Here is a 10,424-nt window from a genome sequence, read left to right on the forward strand (position 1 = left end):
GATTAGCCTTTGGCTTCGCCTTCGACACACACCATCGCTAGGCTCCGGGCGGGTTACCCCCGGAGTCGGGCAATGGCTAAGGGCCGACGGGGTCAAGGACCATCTCTCCCGGCCAATCCGTAGGCTTCAAGGCCTTCAAGACTCATAATAGAGGCTTTATTTTGGCAAATGTATGCCCACTATTACCTATAGATAGTTTACCCAGCTGGTCTATCTTTTGTACAGTACGATAAAAATATGTTGAAGGCCTCCAACCTTATTGCTAGAAGTTTTTACAGTAGATCGCTATTAGGTAGAAATGGTAAATCTAGATTATGTCCTTGTTTAGCAGTAAGCAGTAGAACTTAAGTTACATCTTCATCTGACATGAGTTATGAATAGTCATCTGACCTAGCTATGTCTTATACTGCAATTAGCTGCTTATTGCTAACAGTAGACTGGAAAACTTAACTAGTAACGTAACCATGTAAAACCCACGCCTGCAGTTGCGCTGCATGCCTAGGTCACCCAGAGGGCAGAATTTGCCAGGGTGTCCTGGAAGGCATTGCATAGCCTCGGCAGTGTCGAAGCCACGCCCCGGGGGGATGTCCTCGGGGGCGGTGCTCTGAGGAATGCTATCGCAAGGAATCCTTGTTGCACGACATGCATGCACACCACGGGCACAACAGGCCTAGGTCACTGCAGAGGCATCAAGACTAGGTTTCCTGGAAGGCGTTGCATAGCCTCGATAGTATGTAGATGTTAGTTATCAAGGGACTTCCTTGGTAATGTAGTTGCAGCGCCCCCAACGGATTTCTTCGGGAGGCGTGACATGCCTAGGCACCTATAGGCATGGCTTGCCTAAACCTAAAGTCATCTGAAAAAAGTTTCCCGGAGGGTAGGCTTTGCCCTGGTAGGCAGTGGAGCCCACACACCTACAGCAGCACAGCATGCCTGGGTCACCCAGAGGGCAGATTATGCCAGGGTGTCCTGGAAGGCATTGCATAGCCTCGGCGATGATCTATGCAAAGGCTCGGTACGTCAGTCATCCGAAAAACTAGCCATCACCTACGAAGGGGACAAAGAAGCATGACTCGAAGGCACGAAGGCACACAGATATGCGGTCCCCTGCTCGAAGGATCCCCTTACACTTTGGCCCAAAAAGAGATACAATCGCCCCCAAAGGTACAAATTATATTATTAAATAAATCGTGCATCTGGAGGACTCGTACAAAGAAGCAAATAGTACAAAAGCCACTGCAGAGGAAACAAACCCCCAGAGTGCAAACCAGGGGGAAAAAGAGTACAAGGTGACAAAAGACAACTATGGCCCGCGGCAGGGCCATAGTTGAATAGCCAAATAGGGATGTCCACGAAGCACCCCCGAAGGCCACCTTCGCCTCCTACAGATCCTGGTAGGGGCCACGCATGGAGCGGCATATGCACCTCATCTGCGGCCTGTCACCACGGAAGCTGATGCAGTAGCCAGCCCCGAGCTGTCAGAAGACAAAGAAGAAACCGAAGGGGCCACCGTTGGGGCCTCCTCACACTTCTTCCCAGCCCTCGCCGTTGAAGTGCACTCCTCCTAATCACTCTCCCTCCGTAGGAGATCCCAGTCGATCTCTGCATCGTCGTCAGAAATATCGATGATCTTGACAGGCATGGTCTCCCGAACCGGGGATTGGGCAGGGGCGACAGACAGCTGTCCACCCCATAGGGATGGAAGCTAGATGGCCATCGGCACCACCATCGGTGGCCGAAATAGCCCAGTCCCAGTAGAAGCAGTCGAGATCATCGATGTTTCCGAAGAGGATGGGGAGGAAGATGATGCCATATTCAAAGTCAAGTTAAGTGCTCGCTCGTGGGGTGGTGATAGATCCAACAGGATAACCTCCGCTTTATACCCGGGCTGAGCAGCCACGTACGCCCAGGAAAGGAAGCAGAACCAACGCGGCGTCCCTCCACGGCATCCCTCATTAATCTCTGGGGGGCCCGTGGCCATATCCGGGTCGTTCCACTGACACATGGCAACATCCCACGGTGACACCTCGTTTTCTTGCACGAACGTCCCATCACATTAATGACCTAGACTCCTTTCGGCGCCTACTAGGGGTGTGGGCACAAGGCCCTAAACGAACCCACGCATTATCCAGTCAGAAACGCGCCACTGACACATCCCATCCTACCGTCCTCAAACTGGCAAATGTGGGGATTCCCCAACCCTACACGTAATCCCCTACTCTGACAAACTCAAATGGCAAAAAGACCCATCACCAAAAAAGTCCAAAGAATCTAAATCGGCCTCAGCACGGACCCCAGAGCACATCACCTCCATCGATGCCCCTCCGACCTTGAGTCCCAATACCGCATACTCCAACTCCAACAGGCTCTGGAACGTACCTCCTCTGCTGATACGTCTTCGATCTTCGACTCCGACTTTGACGCCGGCTGCACCTCCGACCTCAGCATAACCCCAGGGTGTGTCGTCGTCACCAATGCACTGTCAACCTTGAGCTTCACCATCAACGCCCACAGTTCCCACCAAAAAACCCATTAGGGACATGGAATGGCATTCGGGCATTCTTGTTACAAACCCAGGATGGAGTTAGTTTTCCTCTACATCCTCACACCCCTCCAAACGTCGAGGTTAGAGAATGAGGGGGTATTGTTGGGGGAAAATAGACCAGCCTGAGGATAATGGTTGATAATCTCTATCAAAGGTCCCTCCAGAGCCTTCGGCCTCCGGACTCGGCAGGAGGCCCTATCCCTAGAGGCTAGGAACCCCTTCGGGCCACCCCTCCAGTGCCCATGCAGCCTTCCAAAGCCTGAAGGCGTGACCGGCCTCCAGAGATAATATCAGAGAAGAAAGGACACCCCCTCTGCAGCCGATCTAACGTGAGGTCATGGGCGATTAATGCCGGTGCAAGTAGTGCTTATCCTGACACTCCAACACAATGTGAAACTCCTTTCTTCTTGGTTTATAGAGCGGAAGCGGTGCTCCCGACTAAGTTGCAGTTCGGATCACCTCGAGTGAAAAGTTACTCTGAAGAAGGGCAGGAGCACTTACGAGCAGATGACATAAATTTACTTGAGGAGTACCAAGATCAAGCGTCTATTCGAGTGGCTAAGTATCATCAGGCGTTGCGTAGATATCAAAACCAGAAAATTCAACCTAGGTAACTCGCTACTGGGGACCTTGTCCGACGAAAGGTGCAGAAACAGGCCCAGCGCCACAAGTTATAGCCTAAGTGGGAAGGACCTTACATAGTAGTCGAAGTCACTCGACCTGGGTCGGTACGGCTATCTACTCCAAATGGCGAGATACTCGAGCACTTGAGGAACATCGATCAACTCCGAAAGTCATATTCATAGAAAAGATAGGTTACAGGTAAGTCAATTACATTCGATTCAGTTGGCTACTCGATTACATAGTTTTTTTTTCACTCTGATCCTGTGGCTAGTGCAAAATTGACAGAAAGGATCGGTTTAGATCTTTCAAAAAACCTTATTCTCCCTTGAACGAGTTGAGGAACCTTTTGTACTCCTCCCTCGACTGGTAGCTCATCATTCCAAGGACCGGCCGTTGACCAGCATAAGGACCAAGGAATGTGGCTGAGGCGAAAACCCTGCTAGAGCTGTTGGCCGGTGCCGGTGATGCCGAGTGGTCTTTTGCATGGTGCGAAGGTGATCTAGCTGTTGTCGATGGAGAAGATGACCGCGCCTCCTTAGCCGGTGATGACCTGAAGGCTCCACCACTGAAGACCTTGATGGTGGCTTGGTCGATGATCCGGTCGAGATCACCACCATCCTCAATCCTCCCTTGTGTGGAGCGCTGCGTCGTTTGGCTTGAAGCTTAGGTCTTGATGTAATGGCGAATGCGCTGAATGAGGGGAAGACGATTATCTGCGGTGGGCACTTCTTCTCTCTCTTTATTAGGCCTACCACTCGAGTCCTCCTCATCGTCGGAGTAAACGATGATGATTTCAGGAGAGACCATGGCGAGAGGTCTAGGGGAAAGGACTTCTAGGATTAGTTCACGAGGTGGAGATGGAGTGGAGGCCATGGCTTCAAGCTCTATAAATCCTAGAAGGCAATGGGCAAAGGAAACAAAGGGGGGCAATATGAAAGATAGACGGCTTCAAGTCACCTCTATTTATAGCGGGGGAATAGGTCTTACTGTATAAACATAGTCATCAAGATCCGAAACGATGGCATCGCCTCGAGCGCGTAGCGCGTTCGACGAAATCAAGATGTCATGATGGCATTATGGCTTGTCTCATCTCTGCAAAGAGGGATGGGTAGTCATTATGACACGTCAAATCAAGATTGTGGTGAAAACGAGCACAAACAGGAGTGGGTTTTTAATGCCCACCTGCCCGACGGTTCGAGCTCACTCGGTATTCACATCACAGTTAGAACAATAATGCTTGGGGGCTTGCACTCTCGAGTATTTAGCCGCGGATGGTGTGTTGATGCATATGCTCTACTCTCTGTCTTGATTGCCACATCAAACAGAGAGTCGGGGGCAACATCGCATACCTTCGATGCTGGAACTTCACTCTTTGTTCAACTACATTATCGACCAATGGTATAGGTATGTCTTTTTTTACTCTCCGATCGAGTAATTACTTCCTCGACCATAGATTCGGGGGCTACATCATAATACCATATTTTTTGTAAAATTTTATCTGGCTCTGCGTCGATCACATTGAATAGAACCAACGGAGACATTTGTTGGGTCGATAACGAACAATTATACCTCAGGAGGCATAACGGCACAGAGATTGTTAGACATCTCACGTCTAACGGCCAAAAGGGTTCTGAAGTCCTAGTTTGTCTCGCGTGTACACTCTATCGAGTTCATGTTTATGTGCTGATTGAATACGCAAGTTGATAAAAATTCGCAGAAATACTGATATGCTCTAAGCTCTGTATTAGTCTTTTTCCTTACTATTACGGTCTTCTCAAATACTCGAGGGCCGCACATCTAATTGCTTATCTAGTTAAAATTTCAGGTTGACAGATGCATAATCGTATGGTCTTGAGAATGATAACAACATGTATCTATCAGGTTTTGTATCTACTTATGCTAATCATATTTCATCGACAAGGAAATAGCAGACAAAAGCATAATAGACTGGCAAAGTATAACATTGTTGCGGGTATTCTCAGATCATAAAATATATCTTACAAGTGCCAGAACAGGCTGGACCATCAGTCTGAGGCACTCTCCTCGCTATCATCATTAGGCAAACTCAGCCTCAAAGACTCGACAAAGGCTGGAACTACCGACTGGACGCTTTCTCGCTAGTACAATTGAACCCGACTGTCACCAATGAGGTATCGAGCGCGGGGTTATAGCTCTTGAGAATACCTAGCAATGTGGTAGCACTTGTAGAGGCTCCTTGTGGCATGAGGTCGAGTGTCTGCTCTTTCAGCTCTTGAAGAGCCAGAACAGTAGCATCCCTTTCAACCATCATCGCCTTCCTTTCAGCTCGAGTGATGTTCGCTTGATTCCTGAGTCTCTCCCGAAACTTGACATCGTTGTTAACCTTCTTCATTGCATCAGGAAGAAGCTTTTGCTTGTTGTTGCAGGAGGACTCAAGGCCTAAAAAAGGTAAACCAAACAATAATTCTTTGCTAGTAACCCAATAATCGAATCACGCACTTGTGATCAAGAACAGACTTACGTTCAATTTTCTTCCTCTTGGTTTCGAACTTTTTGTGGTTCTTGGCCTCGGCGGCAGCTACCTGAGCGCTTGTAGCCTGGAGAAGAGCTTTTATCACCAGTCAGATCATCAGTCAGAATTGGTATTGAAGTTTCGCTTCCCCTGACCTGTGGGTCTTCTTCGGGGGCGCTCGAGGCAGGATCTCTGATTGGAGTTGAGGCCAAGTCAACTGGGGAAGTTGGCACCAGATGACTGGTCGAGGTGCTGGCAGCCTTGGTTTGCACCTCAGTCGATAGTCTGCAATCAACAGAATAAAAGAAGAGGAAAAGAAAGGATTGCTAATCGGCCAGTCGAGATCAGAATCCAAGACAAACATCTTTGAAATCGGAAAATGTGAAATGATGCTTGACTTTTGCCTTTTTGTGGTCACCTTCTTAACTTCTTTGTTCTTGGTCCGGTAGGTGGAGCTGGTGGAGGAGTTACATATGGACCAGGCAAAGTCAAGTCATCAGTAACCTACAAAGAACCAAATAATATGAGTGCATTATTGAGTGAAAGTATGACCAACTAAAGAGAGATAATTTAACTGAAATTACCTCTCTAGTAGAGTCATCAGGCATGACGGTCCCTCGAGTTGGCGATTGCGAGGATGCACCAGACGTCCCCTAAAAAAGAGAGCCATCCATGCAAATCGTTATCAATAGAATGACTGAAAGGAAATCGATGACTCGATAAGAGTTACCTTTTCGACCGGGTCATCGAGAGCAGCGGTTGCTCGAGGAGGCGATTGAGCTGGTACACTCGCCGTTCCCTAACAAGACGCCACTCATCCAAATTGAATGCATTCAGGTATCTACTTAATAATTTGAAAGGAAATAAAAAGATAATAAGAACTTCAATCAGTATACCCGGGGACTCTTTCGCTTGCGCTTGAGAGGGCTCAGATCAAGCAGCAGTTGAGAAGACGAGGACAATCTCTTCGATCGAGGAGACCCCTCAGCCTCCTCATTGGCTGATCCCTTCCCTTTTGTCGATAGCATCAGCAGAAAAGGTGCCGTCGAGATCAAAGACCTCGCTCGAAAGGATATGTTCTTGGTGGAAGACTGGAGCCTACAGTCATACAAACAAGTCAGATCAAATGGACGATAACTAATCCTACTTTTCCATTAAAACCCTTCCATCTGGTCGAGGATTCTCAAAGGAGTAAGGCAGAATATCACACTCTGGTGCGCCAGAAGAGAAATGCTTGATCAATCGGGTAGTGATATCCTGAGCAGGCAGAGCTGAAAAAGAGAAGAAAGGTTTACTCGACAAAGCTCTAAATTCATAGCAAAATGTTAATTAAGCCTTACATCTTGCTACATTCCTGGAAGCATCCTCATCCCCACTGTATCCTCAAGCCAGGCATGTGCACACCTTCAAGGGACTGAATCTCTTACTAATAAAGTCTCTGTCCACATGCCACCCGGTTAGGCCAAATTGCCTCAACATGCCAATCCTGTTCGCGAAATAGGTGGTGTGGCCGGACTCTCATTTATCTTGTGTCCAAGAAGGATTTTGGACGGGAAAAAGACCTCTATACACTAATGAAAAAACCAATCAGGTCAGGATTGGAGACGTAAAACCAAACTTTTTTCCAATCTTTCGACCAAGAAGAGGTTAGGGGAATCAAGATATAGGAGTTCTTTATTCCACTCCTCAATTGGAAACCACACCCCCTTACACATTTGTTCTCAGTAATCCTTTTCAATTTATAGAAGTACTGAAAAAGATTCAAACTTGGCTCGATACTAAGGAAAGCCTCACAAAGATGAACGAAAACACTCAACATGGTGACGGAGTTGGGGTTCATATGGTGAAGTTCAATTTGATGTCGATCGAGTACATTAAGGAGAAAGATGAAGGAGGAATGTTAAAACCACAACGGAAGAAGGACTCGAAAACTACAAATTCGTGCTCAATCTTGCAGAAAGGGAATCTCTCACTGGATGCTGTCCTCTATTCAACCAGGCTGCGCGGCGGCACCACTCCTTCTGCTTCAAGTTCCTCCATCCTAGATTCCTGCATTGTCGAGGGTGTCCAGGCCTCAATCATAAACCTCGCCTCATCGTACTGATCGGGCGAGGTGCCAGCAGCTATTGCGTCTGACTGCTTCTCCGACGAGGAGAAAGTTGGGATCTTTGAGGAAGAGTTGGGATCAATGGATCTAGAAGTTCTTTCTGGCGGTAGTGCATGCTGGGGCGGAGAAAGTTGAAAGACTTGGGCAGGAAGACTGGTGGCAATGACGAGGAATGGCCACCACAAGTCCGGGTCATACGGGAAAATTTACCGTCTCTTTGACAACCATGCCCATTTTTACCATGCTTCGACTGGTGTGAAAAGCAGTATGATGACGACATATGAATCTTTGCATGCCCTTCTACCCACTTTAAATGCGCCTACACCCGTCGTTTCAAATTTCAAAAGGTTTTTTAACTCTACTCTGAGTCGGGTGTCGACCAGTTGAGTTCTTTAGTCTTTTCCTTTAAGTCTCGAGTGCGGTTAGCCGCAGGGCGCTCGACCCGACTGAGCTTCCACTTGATACTCGAGGAAGGACACGCCTATGCTCAATTCTTTCGACTATGAGATTGATCCACTTTACTCGACCAAACTGAAACTTGGCGGCACTCGAGTGTGTGCTTATGGAAACCTTTCCTCCTGAGTAGAGTTAGGAGCCTACTATCGAATATCTAACTATGTGGTATATGCACATAAGGAGTATATCATATATGGACAGAGTATGTACAACACATATTAAGAAGCTTTAGATATCACGGAACCGAATTGCGGTACTTGATACACTCGGAATCAAGGAAATACATATCAGGAAAGTTTCGATTGGTTACAAAAGTTTCGATTGGTTACCTAACTCGATACGATTAGTACTCAAAACAAATTTATCTACTTGGACATCAAGGAAGACAACTCCCTATCGACCATGGTTGGATAGGAGTCGGTACCTCACCCCTATATACAACAGCATCAAGACCCTAGCAAAGAAGATATTTGGCGACTTTAGCTTTAGGTTAGATCAGATCTGATATACTCTCTGCAATAGATTTAGCCACATTGCTTGTACTTGAGATCATCAATATACGGCAGCAACACCCTCACAGGACGTAGGGTATTACTCTAATCGGAGATCCGAACTTGTATATATCGATTGTCTGGTTTTGTGATTAATCCCTGCACTCGAAGGTACCCAGTTAAGAAGAAAGACAATTGATAAGCAAATCTTCTTCGCTTGAAAAGCAAGTTGGACATAAATTTGAGAACAAATTAGAATAACATTATAGGCAATATTGGTGAAAGTAGACTAAACAAGTGGGAAAAAATAGATAAAATGAAGTAAAAATCAAAAGAGCGATTATGTAAAGCACATGTGGTGGTGATTCTACGGATAGAGAAGAAAGATAATTGATAAGCAAATCTTCGTCACTTGAAAAGCAAGTGGGATATAAATATGAGAGCAAATTAGAATAGACTTATAGGAAATACTGACGAAAGTAGATTAAACTAGTGGGAAGATAGTGAAAATAATGAATATTTGCTTCAAGAGGCGGCATCTTCTGCACCTCCATGATCGCTGCCCACCCCGAGCAGCCCGCAGTCCTCCGTGACAAGCTCCTCATCCTTCGATTGAGTCGAATCTAGTCAAGCCATGGACAAAATGAATGGGATTAGTATGATACCGACACAAGAAACAAATTGGAAGTCTCAATTTGATTACTCTCAATCATAGTAAAGAAGAGTAGAGTTTCACTTGAACAAAAATCGAACGAACAAATGCATCCAAGTAAGGGTACTCACCAACTAACCAAGAAATCATTCTGTTATTCGGCCAAGGCAGGCGAAGGGCTCTGGCTGTGGTTATTTAGCCACAAAGATGCAGAGGCAGTGGAACTTCAACCAAGGCTAATGGCGGTGAAGACAGATCCAGCCTACACGTCATTGGCTCCCTTACAAACGACTCCGCCAGTGGACGTGATAGCCACAGGCAGGTAACGATAGCTTCCTGGCTTGATGTTGCTTGTGTGGCTTCATAGTTTGGGGAGGGAGAGTGTACTACAAGCTTGCTACTACGTGTGGGGGTGAGGAACAGATATTGAGAGAGGGACGCTATTGTCATGTGAACACCAATAGTGTTGAATCGTCATGTGAACACGTGAGGGTTGGCGGATACCCATGAACGATCGAGCGTGCATACCGCGCGACATGTCGCGTATGCATTCTCAAAATTTAGAATTTACCTAAAAAAATTCACTAAAAGTGTGTTTAGTTAAAGTAATATTTTTGAATAGAATGTCCACCTAAAGGTAATATTTTTCTTAGAAACTAGATGAGTCTATCCATCAAAAACCGTTGAACATAACTATCTATGTTCGGGTTAAGTTTTATTCTTGCTAATATGACATATGATGATTGGTTAGAGTAAATATATTTTTTGGTAGCACGCTTTAAATAATATTATCTTCTAAACCGTTTATCTGATTTGTGATTTGATTGTACCATTATATTCATTACAATTAAACAAACAAAACAAGATCTTGTTTCATTATATTTTGCTAAGAAACTAAATATATAACAAGTAGATCTACGAAATATTAAATAACTCTATCTAAATTTCACCTGCCTAATAAAAAAAATCGCACTATCTATATTATAAAATAAAAAGTTAAATCCTCCTATCTAATAAAACATAGATAATCAACCGACGGACCCGATTCACAAATCACA

The 10,424-nt window shown here is 46.0% G+C and overlaps 1 long non-coding RNA gene across 2 annotated transcripts; it reads right to left on the reverse strand.

Annotated features, from left to right (window-relative positions):
- Nucleotides 1-6,086: 6,086 nt before the first annotated feature.
- LOC133895742 (uncharacterized) lies at nucleotides 6,087-9,839 on the reverse strand. 2 transcript variants are annotated; one of them, XR_009905643.1, is made up of 6 exons: nucleotides 9,498-9,839; nucleotides 9,263-9,337; nucleotides 6,557-6,758; nucleotides 6,391-6,459; nucleotides 6,245-6,313; nucleotides 6,087-6,164 (listed from the first exon to the last, which is right to left on the reverse strand). It is a non-coding gene; the product is annotated as an uncharacterized LOC133895742 (long non-coding RNA). The 2 variants fall into 2 exon arrangements; XR_009905642.1 differs by having other exon boundaries at nucleotides 6,391-6,758; nucleotides 9,498-9,833.
- Between the last annotated feature and the right edge of the window lie 585 nt (nucleotides 9,840-10,424).

This window comes from Phragmites australis, chromosome 16 (genome assembly GCF_958298935.1).
Source record: "Phragmites australis chromosome 16, lpPhrAust1.1, whole genome shotgun sequence".
In the NCBI taxonomy this organism is placed as follows: Eukaryota; Viridiplantae; Streptophyta; class Magnoliopsida; order Poales; family Poaceae; genus Phragmites; species Phragmites australis.